A 13,505-nucleotide genomic window follows, 5' to 3' on the forward strand; every position below is an offset into this window, starting at 1 on the left:
TCTCCCTCTGTTCCCTGGGAGATGTTTAGGGGAGGGATCTTGCTTCCCTCTTAGGAGGTCCTGGCCTTCCTTCACTGGTGGCAGACTGTACCTTCAGCCAGGGTCCAATGATGAGTTATTCTTGCTACTCCTTGAAAGTCTTCAGATGATCTGCCAAAAGAATGGCTCAGCCAACTTTTAAAGCCAAATGGACCACAGTGATTGGTGTAGGCTAAGCCTACCTTAGTGAACCATCCTGGGGTCCCTACCAACAATCTCCTGTATGGACGAAGTCATACCCATAGTGATTTGCAACAGGAAAGGCAAATAGGTGAAAACAAATGTAATACTAAGTCCCACCCATCTTTCTGTCTGTTGTTGATCAAAGGTTCTCTGTAGTTAATGTAGCTCTCAGTGATTCCTGATTAGAGCGGCAAGTCTCCCTTGAAGCTGTGGCGAAACCAGTCTATCTGGGTCCTGCTAACCACATTCTTGTACCTTATGAATGGAGTCCTCCTGTGGACTGAACTACTGTAAACATGAAGTCCCAGACATGACAGCTCACTGTCATAGCTACTGAGGGTGGGAGCTTGCTTCAGGTTGACACAGTTGCATATGAAAGGTTGTTGGGGTTTCCTGTCACCTTTGTTAACCTCTGCAGCCAGGCCCCATGTAGGCCTGTTTGAATTATCCTCTAATTGGTATGTGAATTTCTGACACCAGCTGCAGGGCCCAACAAAAGAGAAGGGTGGATCCATGGAGCCATTTTTAGTTAATCAGGGGCCATGGCAGGGGGAAGGTTTGGTCCTCCCCCTTCTGGAGATTTACTGTGTACCCCTGGCTGTCATATCCCAACTAAATATGGCTCTGTCCACCCAGAGTACACAAGTCTATGCGTTTGTCATGCTGTGAGCTTAAGAAAATGTGTGTGGATTAGCCCCACACAATTTCCAGAGGTTGGTCTACCATCTTTCTATTTAATTCAAAATGTTTAAAAAAAAGCCGAGGCGAGCGCACACCCAGCTACCTGAGGAAGCCTGACAAGCTGAGGGAGTCCCATACAGTAGGCCATAGAGCATAAAGGACTGGTTACCCCTAGATGAATGATGGGATTGTGGTCCCCAAAGTCTTATGCCACTGAGTGATCCAGAAGGGAGAGTGCCACAGGGGGGGTGTGGTCTAATGACGTAGGCAGGTACTTTCTGATATTGAGAAGGGTTGTCTGTGCACCACTAGTGGGTCCCAATGAATGGTTTAAATGTAATTCTGCGGGAAAACACTGAATTTAACTCGAAATGCAGAGCCTCGTCCTGTGATACTGTGGTTTCTCGCTCTCTCTTTTTAGGCCACTTCCTATTCTGCCCGCAGATCCCACAGTCTGTGGTCAGTGTGCCCCGCTCACCCGCCCACCCCGTTAATTGCCCCCAGAAATGTCACAGATGCGTTAACTGCAGCATCGGTCATACCCCCAAGGGCCACGATACTGTGGGGCTCGATGCACCCCAAACTAGAGACTGGTACAGCCAACTGCACGCCATGGTGCAACCGTGCACATGCCACTGCATAGTATTAGTGTGATGGCGTGTACTATTTGGGAATAGACCACTATGCAGCTGACATGTTGTGCAAGGTATTCATGTGTTTTTTAAGTCATACCATATTAGCACATGGAGATCGTTATGGGCCTACTATGAACAAATCAGAATGCTCAGAGCGCAGTCATTAACTACTGGTATTGACTTCATTATGAACACGCTCACTTTAAAAGCAGATAGGGACCCATAATGGCAATTCCAGGCAAGGCTTCTTTCAACAAGACACATGGCCTCTCAGAGATTTTTTATTTATTTTGTATGACAGCGTCTTATTAATCAGCTCAGAGAGACAGTTAAACCATGGGGCTATGCTTGCGTTTTCCTATAGATAAACCATTTATTTTGGGCATGACGCCATTTCTACATGACGCCAAATGCATGCTCATATTAACGTACATCATGTGGTTGGGAAGATTAATTATTGCTTGGGATAATGACTCTGCCCGACCTTATGGCACTCGTCATCCCGCGATAATGTCCCCTTCCTCGGTCTATAAGGCTATATACTTGTGGTGGTATGTACCCAGCTCTGCCACGCCGCCTGCTTTGTTTACTGTGACCATTACGTGGTTTAAGCAGAACACATGGCAGGTGAAATCAGTACTGAGTGTATGCACTGGTATTCTACTTGCGATGTCACACTACCGGCCATTGGGAATCCCGAACCAGCATTGTAGAGCCAGACTATTCAAAGCGCCACAAGGCCATAGCAATGGCAGGTGGGCGCTTTACAGTGACAGGCATTAGTAACAGTAGCATAACTGCGTCTCCGGTATTTACGGGTGGGTTCCCTGTACTGTACTGCAACTCTCTAGAATGCCAGTGTCTTCCAATGCACTAAGTGGACTCTATGGGCAAAGGGGATCTCAGTGCCACACCTGCTTCTCTGGTGCAGCCTCGATGCCATGCATGCCAGCAGCATCATCATGACATCGTATCACCTTTCGCTACACAGGAACTCTGGGGCGTGGGCTGCGATGCAGGTGCCGGTTTGGAAGCGATGACTGATGTAGTCAGATTGTAATGAAGACCCAGTCACCTCAACATCACTGTCTCAGATTCAACGATACCTTGTTGAAATAATTGGCATATATCCCCAAAAGATTTCTGCAAATATCTCACCTCTTAGGGTTCATCCATCTGAAGATGCAGCAGGATAGGTAGGTCCATGAGCAGTAAAGACATTGCAGTCACTCACACGCTGTCCCCGAGACCTAAGTGCCCTTCAGCTTTCATCTACTACCCTAATCCTGGAGTACAGTGTTAGTATGAATCACCCTTAATGGCCCCTTAATGGCAATCATCCAATGTCATTCAGTCTAATGGCCTTCAGAACATTTCAATTTGGATCCTTAGGCCAAGCCAACCTGAACACCTCCCCTCCCCTGACTACTTTCAAACACTGACCTATCACGTGGTGGAAGGATAGATTGAAACACTCAAGCGAAGCATTGGTTTACAGTTGACTTCATTAGAATGGACCCCTATTTTAAAGTGTGATCCACCAGAGGCTCGTGCCCCCTCGTGTACAACATGGATATAACCCCAACTATAGTCTCTGCAGTTGGGTTTGTCCTTCTGAGTCCCTCAGGTATTCTCAGTTCGGTTGATGGTAGGCTACTCTCTCTATCATGTGTTGCAGCCATTTTGAGTCCCTCACATATTCACAGTTCTGTTGATGGTAGACTGCTCTCTCGATCTCGCGTTGCAGGCATTTTGAGTCCTCAGGTATTCACGCTTCAGTTGATGGTAGGCTGCTCTCTCTATCTCGCGTTGCAGCCATTGTGAGTCCCTGAGGTATTCACAGTTCGGTTGATGGTAGGCTATTCCCTCCATCTGGCATTGCAGCCATTTTGAGTCCATCCTGTATTTACAGTTCGGGTGACGGTAGGCTACTCCCTCCATCTCGCATTCCAGCCATTTTGAGACCCTCTGGTATTCGCAGTTCGGTTAATGGTAGTCTACTCCCTCCATCTCGCATTGCAGCCATTTTGAGTCCCTCTGGTATTCACAGTTCGGTTGACGGAAAACTACTCTCTCTGTCTCGTATTGCAGCCATTTTGAGTCCCTCAGGTATTCACAGTTCGGTTGATGGTAGGCTATTCCCTCCATCTCGCATTGCAGCCATTTTGAGTCCATCCGGTATTTACAGGTCGGGTGACGGTAGGCTACTCCCTCCATTACGCATTCCAGCCATTTTGAGTCCCTCAGGTATTCACAGTTCGGTTGACGGTAAGCTACTCCCTCCATCTCGCATTCCAGCCATTTCGAGTCCCTCAGGTATTCACAGTTCGGTTGACGGTAAGCTACTCCCTCCATCTCGCATTCCAGTCATTTTGAGTCCCTCTGTTACTCGCAGTTCGGTTGATAGTAAGCTACTCCCTCCATCTCGCATTGCAGCCATTTTGAGTCCCTCGGGTATTCGCAGTTCGGTTGATGGTAGGCTATTCCCTCCATCTGGCATTGCAGCCATTTTGAGTCCATCCGGTATTTACAGGTCGGGTGACGGTAGGCTACTCCCTCCATCTCGCATTCCAGCCATTTTGAGTCCCTCAGGTACTCGCAGTTTGGTTAATGGTAGGCTACTCCCTTCATCTCGCATTCCAGCCATTTTGAGTCCCTCAGGTATTCACAGTTCGGTTGACGGTAAGCTACTCCCTCCATCTCGCATTCCAGCCATTTTGAGTCCCTCAGGTATTCACAGTTCGGTTGACGGTAAGCTACTCCCTCCATCTCGCATTCCAGCCATTTTGAGTCCCTCAGGTATTCACAGTTCGGTTGACGGTAAGCTACTCCCTCCATCTCGCATTCCAGCCATTTTGAGTCCCTCAGGTATTCACAGTTCGGTTGACGGTAAGCTACTCCCTCCATCTCGCATTCCAGTCATTTTGAGTCCCTCTGGTACTCGCAGTTCGGTTGATAGTAAGCTACTCCCTCCATCTCGCATTGCAGCCATTTTGAGTCCCTCAGGTATTCGCAGTTCGGTTGATGGTAGGCTACTCCTTCCACCTCGCATTGCAGCCATTTCGAGTGCCTCAGGTATTCACAGTTCGGTTGACGGTAGGCTACTCTCCCCATCTCGCATTGCAGCCATTTTGAGCGACGAGCCACCAGATGTTCCAGTGGCTTGAACATGGTCATCTTTTAGGTTCTTGATGTCAGTGGCCCCGTGGGCAATATACCGTTTCCCCCTCTTACAGCCACAGGCATCCCAACTGTCCCTGTCCTGGCCATATCAATACACAGGGAGACTTGGGAAAGTGTGTTTACTGATGTTACACATTGCAAAGCAGCCTTTCAGACCAACGTCCTGCTGGGCCACCTGCACCAAACCCTTCCTCTGAATTGCAGCTAAACTGGCCTCTTATTTCTACTCTTGCAGCCGGGGCCTCTTTCCCACTTGCCCCTAATTGCATCTCTGTATGCACCTGTAGCAATGATCTCCACTCTCTTCACTGGCAGACCCTCTCTTGGCTCGGGTGGCAATTCCTGTGTGTCCCCTTTCTTCTACAGGAAGGTTGCTCTTGACCACAGTGGAGCCTCTTACTTTTTCTTCTTTCTTTCTGAATATTGACTCTCCTCTTCGCCACTATGGTACCCCTGTATCTCCCTCACTCTCTCCCTTAGGTTTCTCCTTTTCACTTCCTCCTGATCCCAAAGTTCCATCCTTCCTGGCTTGCTGCATCTTGGCATCCTGCTCCAGATCTTGCCTTTGTCCACCTCTTCCTTCGGACCCAATGGGATCTCAGGCCCTCCTCCTTTCTTTTCTTCTTAGTACAGTTTAAAGGCCTCTTTGTGTTTGATGTGTCCTCCCTTTCTCCTTTTTCATTCACCCCTTCTTCCTTCTTTCATGTTCGTAGTATGCCTTCCTTAAAATGATTAGCCACTACGTTCTGTCACTGCTGCCTCTTATTTTCTTTGCAGACTCTTTTCCCTCCTCATTCTCTCCTTTGTTCCTCTCCAGCTAGAATTCCTTCTCACTTTCTATTTCAGGTGTTTTTCTACCAGCCAGAGTTTCTCTTCTACTGAAAGGCCTTTCTTCTTTCTCATCACCCTCTCTGTTGTACCAGCATCTTTGCCTGCTCTCCTTGCTTCTTTTCCTCTCTGTCTTCCTTTTCCTCCACTTTTCCATCTTGGATGTCAAGCGTGCTATCCTCGCCGCCTCATTAAGTTCTAAGACTACTTCCTTCTTTTCTATTGAGTATACCTTCTATCTTTTTGCTTTCTATATCTTTTCCGCAAACTGTGTTCCCAATCCCCTTCTGTTGCCTCTTTTGCTGTTCCTCTATATTATTATTATTTATTATTTTTGGATTTGTAGGCGCACTGCAGCCCACAGGCAGAGAGGCGCTATCAAGGATACTTAAGAAGGCTTGCTTGAGGGTTACAATAAGCGGGCCAAGAAGAAAACACATGCTCTAGTATATGTCCCATCACTTTGCTCCCTCTTTGCTCCGCTTCGCTTCCTGGGCACTTCTCTCTTCTCTTCTTTCCAGTTTATGACCGTCTGTCATTTCTTTCTCTAACTTTTGCATTTCCCTCACTGCTCTCTATTTACCACCTCGTCTGCTTCATTCCACCTCATCCCCCGTGCATGCCTTTCTTCTCCACCTTTTATGGTGTCCCGGTTCAGTCGTTCACGCACGCTGACGCGCGACACGAGATGAGTCAACCCCACGTCTGGAAGCTTGCCATTAAAACAGAAACTTTATTTCCCCAAGCCCACCGACTTCAACATTGGTCACATGACCATTTGGAGTTTTCACCCCCAACCCGTCACGTGTCACTTATGGCCAATGACATGACAGTGCAAATCTCCCCAAAATAACCATGCTCTACCCCATTTCTTCGAGCCATCTTCGGGGTCTCTTTATGGCTCTGCTAGGTGGTCCATCAGCACGCTGATGTTCGGTGGTGTGTTCCCTTCCTCCTTCTGCGGCAGATTCCTCTTCATCCCTGCATATCGGACTCTTCTCTTTTCTCTTCACTACCCCCTTCGGGTACTTTGAGAGGGTCTCCTTTGTCTCTTCTGAGGAACATGGCATCCCGGGTCACTTGCTTGTCGGCGTGGGCTGCTGTGATCATGAATCCTTTTCAGTCTTTAATGATCAGTGGTCGTGGGTCAAAAGGAGGCATATCTTTGTGGGTCACTGTCTGCTTCACCAGAACGCTCTTGCCCAATTGGAGGTCGGACGTCTGTGCTTTCTGGCGGATATCAGTATATTCTTTCATCTTTTCTTTTGCGGTTGCATCCTTCCTTCTTGCTTCAAGTTCCTGTCTGCTAGGGGTTCGCTGATTAGACTCATGAGGAGGTTGTGTGCGAACAGTGTGGCCAAACATTAGTTCAGCGGGGCACACCCCTATAGAGCTGTGTGTGGTGTTGCAATAATCGCACAGGACCTTGTAGAGGGTCTGTTCTAGAGGTCTGTTGGCAATGTTGGCCAGCCTCACTGCCCTTTTTTATGTTTGGCATAAATCACTCAATGGTGTAGTTGGCCTGGGGACAGAGGGGGGTGATCTTCCGGTGGTGGAAGAACATGTATTTGGCGAAATCCCTGAAGTGGGAGCTGGTAAAAAGAGGTCCATTATCAACTTCACCACTTTAGGAATGACGTAAGCTGAGAACATTGTGTCCAGTGCTGTGATTACAGCCGCCGCTGCAGTTGACTGTAGGATCTCCACTTCTGGAAGTCGAGCATGCTAGTGGAGTGCCTCAATAATGTATACGCCATTCTGAAGCGGCACAAAAATGTCAACAGAGATTTCCTCCCAGACATGGTAAGGTAGGTGCGTCGTCAGGAGTGTTTGGCTGGATGCTGAGACACACATGGCAAGATTTCAGTGTGGTTTTGATCAGTTCATCCATGCAAGGGAACCAAACTTTCTTCCTCAGTTGTCTCTTGGTGGACACAATTCCCGGGTGACCTCCATGCGCTACATGGACAGTCCTCTGTTGTAATGGTGTCAGAGTCACTATCCTGTTCCCTTAGAGCAATAGGTTTGATGGTGTGATGGATAACTCGTCACTTTCATGAGCATCTTCCAGAGTCTGTGATCGATGGTGGGGTTGAACCACAGCATCTGTGCTATTGATCTCCATCTGCCCTGTTGGAGGCAGTATGCTGCAAGCTCCAGCGTGGGTTCATCAGCCGTTGCACACCCTCAATCAGTTGGAGGTATCATTGGTGGGAGCGCATGAGGTACTATGTAGTTGACGTAGCCGTCCGCTCAGTCAGCTGCAGGTCGGTGCCGTTTAAGGGATGCCTGGACAGAAAGTCAGCTGGATTGGCTTCTTTTCCTAGCCTGTGGATTATGTTGAAGCAGTATTCTTGAAGGCGTAGGCCCCAACGGGCGATGCAGGGTGGCATTTGGACTATGGGCCTTCCATATATGGTGATGAGCTCTTGATGATCCGTGATCAAAGTGAACAGCTTTCAGTACAGGAACAGATGGAACTGCTCGCACACCCATACAATGGTGAGGCTCTCCTTCTCTGCTTGCGAGCAACCTTGTTCCATGTCCGTCAGCCGTTTACTGGCATAGGATACGATCTTTCTGGGAACATGGTCACTGCCCGAATGCTGTCCCAGGATAGCTCTGAGTCCAATGGGGCCTGCATCCACTGTGAATTCTGTTTCCAGTTTGGGGTCATAGTATGACATGCATACCGAAGCTGCTATTTGCCTTCGGATCTGGTCAAAGAATTCTTGATGAGATTGGGTCCATGGGAATTTACTCTCTTTCTTGATGAGGGCCAGGAGCATGGTGCTAGTGGACACGAACTCCCGGAGTTAGCGAGTGCAATAACTGGCCAACCCTAGGAATGAGCGGACCTGAGTTGTGTTCGAAGGGCGTGGTGCATCTGTTAGGGCTTTTATCTTGTCCAGGTCCGGTTCAATGCCCTTATCAGAAAATGTGTGTCTGAAAAATGTAAGAGTTGTTTTATTAAATGCACACTTCCCCTTGTTGAGTGTGAGATCTGCTTCACCGAGTGCCTGGTAGACTTTTAGATTCTTGTAATCTTCCGAATATGAGGATATCATCACTGTAGTTGATAGAGTGTGGAATGTTGCACATGATCTTCCTGACTTCCACCTGAAAGATTTCAGCTGCCGATGATATGACAAAGTGAAGTCATTTACAACAGAAGAGACCAAAGTGTGTTGTAAATGTAGTGATGTGCGTGATTCTTAACTGATCTCGGCCTGGTGGTAACCTTTATTGAGGTCAAGGCAGGAAAAGACTTTAGCCCTGTTCAGCAGGTGTATCATGACCATGATGTACGGAAATTGATGGTGTTCACTGCGAATAGCTTGGTTGGGACGTGCATGTCCGCACAGAGTCTTATTTGTCCTTCTGGGCCTTTCTTAGGGACTGGCACCACCGGAGAAATCCATGGAGTAGGTCAAATTTCAAGCTCAATAATGTCAGCGTTCAGGAGTGAATGTAACTCCTTCTCCACTTGGTGCTCAATATTGAATGGTATGCCTCTGTAGTGTTGTGCGGTTGGTTTTATGGAAGTGTCTTTATGAAGTTTAATTTTCTTTCCTTTGAGTGTTCCAATTCCTTTGAATAGTGTTGCAAAGGCTGCTTTAACCTTGGCCGCCGATGAGATGTATTTGCTGGCCATAACGTTATACAGGATGTGGATGAGCCCCATCTGGATTGCAGACATGAAACCTAAGATGCAGCCGCAGGCTGCTACAGCCTTGATAACATTAAGGTTGATACAGTCTTGTTTGTCTTTTAACATACATGTGGCTTTGAAAGTCCCTCTGCATGGCGGTGGTGGTTTTGAGATGTAGGCTTATATGTCCACATGAGCCTTTTTGAGTTTGTGCTAGCTGTCTGTACTCATCTTCAGGTATCACGTTCATGGTCGCACCAGAGTCTATCAGAAAGTCAAAAACCTTCCCTTTCAACGTGAGTGGTATTGTCGGGCTGTGTTCCACCGTGTTGGGATTCCCCAGGGCATAGAGGTATGCCCTCTTTCTTCTCTCTCAGCTGGATGGTAATTCTGACTCACTCGTTGAGGGGGAGGTTGTGCAAAGGTGGTGTACCCGCCTCCTTCCTTTTCGCCTCACTTCGGGCGATGGCGAGCAGCAGGTTCTTGTGCTGCTCCCATCTCTGGTGTGCTACTTTTTGTTGTACTTTTTGTGCCTGTCATCCATCAGAAGACAGGAGGGAGACCTGTAACGTGATGTTCTGTGTTGCCTGCGCCCTGGACTGGGTGTCTTTGTGGCATGGCACATGGCTCTGAAGTGTTCGTCCACTCAGCATGCAGAGCATTCCTGTTTTATGTCGGGGGCACGTGCCTTCGTGTGGGAATTCATATCCGCATTTGAAGCATTGGCTTTTGTCATTCTTCAGCCCAGCAGGGTGCATCACAACCTTTTGTACCGATTCTTCTTTGATCGGGACCGACCGGCTGATCTGGAGGTTGCTCATGGTTGAGGCTTGGAGTTCCAGTGCAGTGGTAGTTCGGGCCAGCAGTAGTATTTCGGCCAAGGTGTGTGGCACTTCAAGTCTGTATAGTTGTATTCAACATCTTAGGGTAGTTCAAATATGATATCTTAGACCTCAGAGCATGCTGCGAGGGTGAGCAAGCTTGTTATGCACTTGTCATCTTGAGGGCATAATGCGGGCAAGTATACTTTGAATTCTTTGATCAATCTGGACCATCTTGGACCCAGATTTTTGGTGTTGGTAGTGTCAAAAGGGAAAAACGTGGGCACCGGGAAGAAGTCCTTCACTTGGTTTGATATGGCCACTGGGGCTGATGCTGGATCCTTGTTCCCCAGGTCAATGGAGTAGAGGTGGGGTGCCAGCCAGCAAGCAGCTTCTGCCCCTTCTGACCGGGCACGGATGAGGGCAGTTGTGGTGAATTAAGTTCACAGTAGTGGTTGTGATGAGGCAAACAGATGCTCCCTTAAAGCTGGTCTGGGGTGAATGAGAGTGAGGTGCCTGTTACCCTAGAACACAAAGTACCTCTTCAATTGTGTGCCAGATGCTCACTTCTACTGGCGCTGTGTCGAGGTGTCCCCTGTCAGCTTTTTAGCACCCTTCTGCTTACAAGTGCATGCACATGCTGTGCTGTGGGGCTTGGAGTGCCTAGGTTGCAGTCTGCTTAGGCTTTACATTCCCATCTGTGGGCTGAGCCTGCTTGCTTCCACTTTCCAGTGTCCTGGAGCCATCTCCTTCTGTGTGATGGGCTGTGAGGAGGGAGCCACAGCAAGCTGTGCGCCCTCCCTTGCTTCTGCTTCACGCATGCACACAGCACACATACATTGCAAAACAGACCAACCCATACCTTCTTTTTTTTTTCAATAGACCCCAAAGAATGCCTACCAAAAAGCAAGTCCATAGAAAGCAACACAGAAATAGAGCAAATGAAAATAAAAGTGTCCAAAATAAGCATCAATCTCTACCAGAGTTTGTACAAAACGTTCAAACAAAACAGCTAATGCAGTCATTTAGTGAAACAAAAGAAGCTTCTAGTACAGAAACTTTAAAACAAAACAGAAAGTGATTAACAAGAATTCAGCTACCACTACTGCTAACACTGCTCCTATAAATCCTGCAAGTAACCATACCAAAAAAAGTATTTTAGCAAAAATGTTCCGCCACAGAGTCCTTCAGAATCTTATAAAAACAGGAGCTAAATCATGCCCAACCCTTAAAACCTACCGTAGAAAATTAGTCCTAGAAGCTCTCATAGACAGTGCAATCCTTCTCAAAAGGAAGTTATTTATTTTAGTTTTAAACAGGATGAAACCACTAACAAAACTAAGTACTAAACTACAAAAAAAACTTCTCAATAAACGCAATGTCAACTAAAATAACTTCTTAAATATATATGGAGGTGAATGGAGTCACACCACGACCACAGAACCATATTTTAATGAAGAAGCGTACAAACAAAACCAAACAAACACAATTGTCATCCATAGCAGTGCACGAGGTTATGAAAAAATTAATAATACCATCCTGGAACAAGAATCACTGCTAACAAAGATATCCCCAGAAACCTCAGAATTACCTCTCCATTCGACTGAACCAGAACGTTCAGTATACAAATGGCCGTACACGTCAATGTTTAACATTCCCAACAAATCTTTCAAATCTTTACGCCAGTTCCTCAATCAGTATGTGAAAGGTAAAGACAAAATCAAAATCAAAGTGCTGCAAAATATGGATACCTGTCCAGTGCGCAAATACACAGGACTACAAGGACATTCATTAGCCTGTATTTCAGGACCTATTTGCAAAAGCACCTTACATGATATCAAAATGATATCAACACATCATTCAACTGTAAGAAATCTAGTCTATAAACTGTACTATGCTAAAAGTCCTGCTTTACCACTGGCCAATTTAAATAACACTCTTCTACATGGTACACCCAAAGACCTACAAGAAGAAATCAACCATTTCCAGAGAAAATATTTTGGAAGTGAAAGCCACTTACAAAATGCAATAGGTTTAGAACAGACTAGCAACAATTCTGCAAATGGCAACCTTCTACTACACACATACAAAAAAGAAATACTAACATTTAAAAGTACATCCACTGAAGTACCAAACCATGTGTGTGTGTGTTTTGCCGCAGAACTGTTTACAAAACTAACACAAAAACTATAGACATAACATACAAAATAGAAGACAATGAAGATTCCAAATGGTTTGAATTAGCTCTCTACTTTTTAGCAGAAAACAAATACCAAATAAGTGACCCCTTAATACTTTGCGGTTACTGCACTACAAAACTTGACAACAACCAAACACCTTCACATGCTATCACAAATAACCTGGAATTATTCCCACTACCAAAACAACTGCAACAACTCAATTTATAGGAGAGCATCATAATTCAAACAGTACACCCATGTCAAGCAATAATACACCTTCAACCAAAAACAACAAAATTACCTCCCTCTGAATTGTTGTAAGGCATTCGTGGCAATGGAGTTTATTTACCATTAGATCTGACAGAATATGTGCACACTCTAGGAGTGCACCATCCAATAGAGCAAACTTTAATTGTCTTAGTAAATGATGTACCAACAAAAGACAAAAGAAATTGGCAACGACTCGTGGACATACATAAAGTTAGACAAGCCTTGCAATATCTAACATACAATAATGAATACAACAAAGAAATAAATATTGAAGAAAACTTAAGGGAAACAACTGAAATATTTCAAGAGTCACCAGAAACTGGTCAATTTGAACTTCTGGATCCTGCTGCATTATCCAATATTTTAGACCATTATACAATTCATCCATTGCATTCTAATGACAGCATAGATGATGCACTAGAAACGTACCAAATGTGACAAACCAAAGGATCACCAATGAGCATATGGGAAAAAAGTATAGAAGCACATGCCTTTCCTCTGCTATTTCCTACTGGCAAAGGAGGAAGGTATGATGATAGTCCCACTCAGATAACAGCATCAGAATACCGCTCATTACGAATGTATTCTGAAGATCCCAGATTTAGGCAAAATGTGGAATACATATTCCACCTACTCTTTGAAAGTGAACTAGCAACTCTATTTTACGGAGTTGCACAGATATTGAAATCGGGAACCCACTTTCAAAATATGTCAGCTATGCAAATAATACAAAAAGTGCAAGAAAAAGATGAGGTTTTACAATCAAGCATTACAAATCTGTTTGTACACATGCATGGTACGAAAGAATACTGGTTCGAATGTCACGGAGATGTACATTGTATGATCAGAAACCTTGGACCACCCACTTGGTTTGTTACATTAAGTTGTGCAGAATATGCATGGGAAGATTTACATGATTTCCAACGCATATCAAACAAAAACAAAAGGTTGTATACAAATTGTTCGTTTTACAAGTGTTCGAATGACAATTGAACTTTTCACAATTGACTGAATTGTGAAGGTCAATTGTAAC

This window comes from Ambystoma mexicanum, chromosome 10, assembly GCF_040938575.1.
Source record: "Ambystoma mexicanum isolate Mex_15411 chromosome 10, UKY_AmexF1_1, whole genome shotgun sequence".
In the NCBI taxonomy this organism is placed as follows: Eukaryota; Metazoa; Chordata; class Amphibia; order Caudata; family Ambystomatidae; genus Ambystoma; species Ambystoma mexicanum.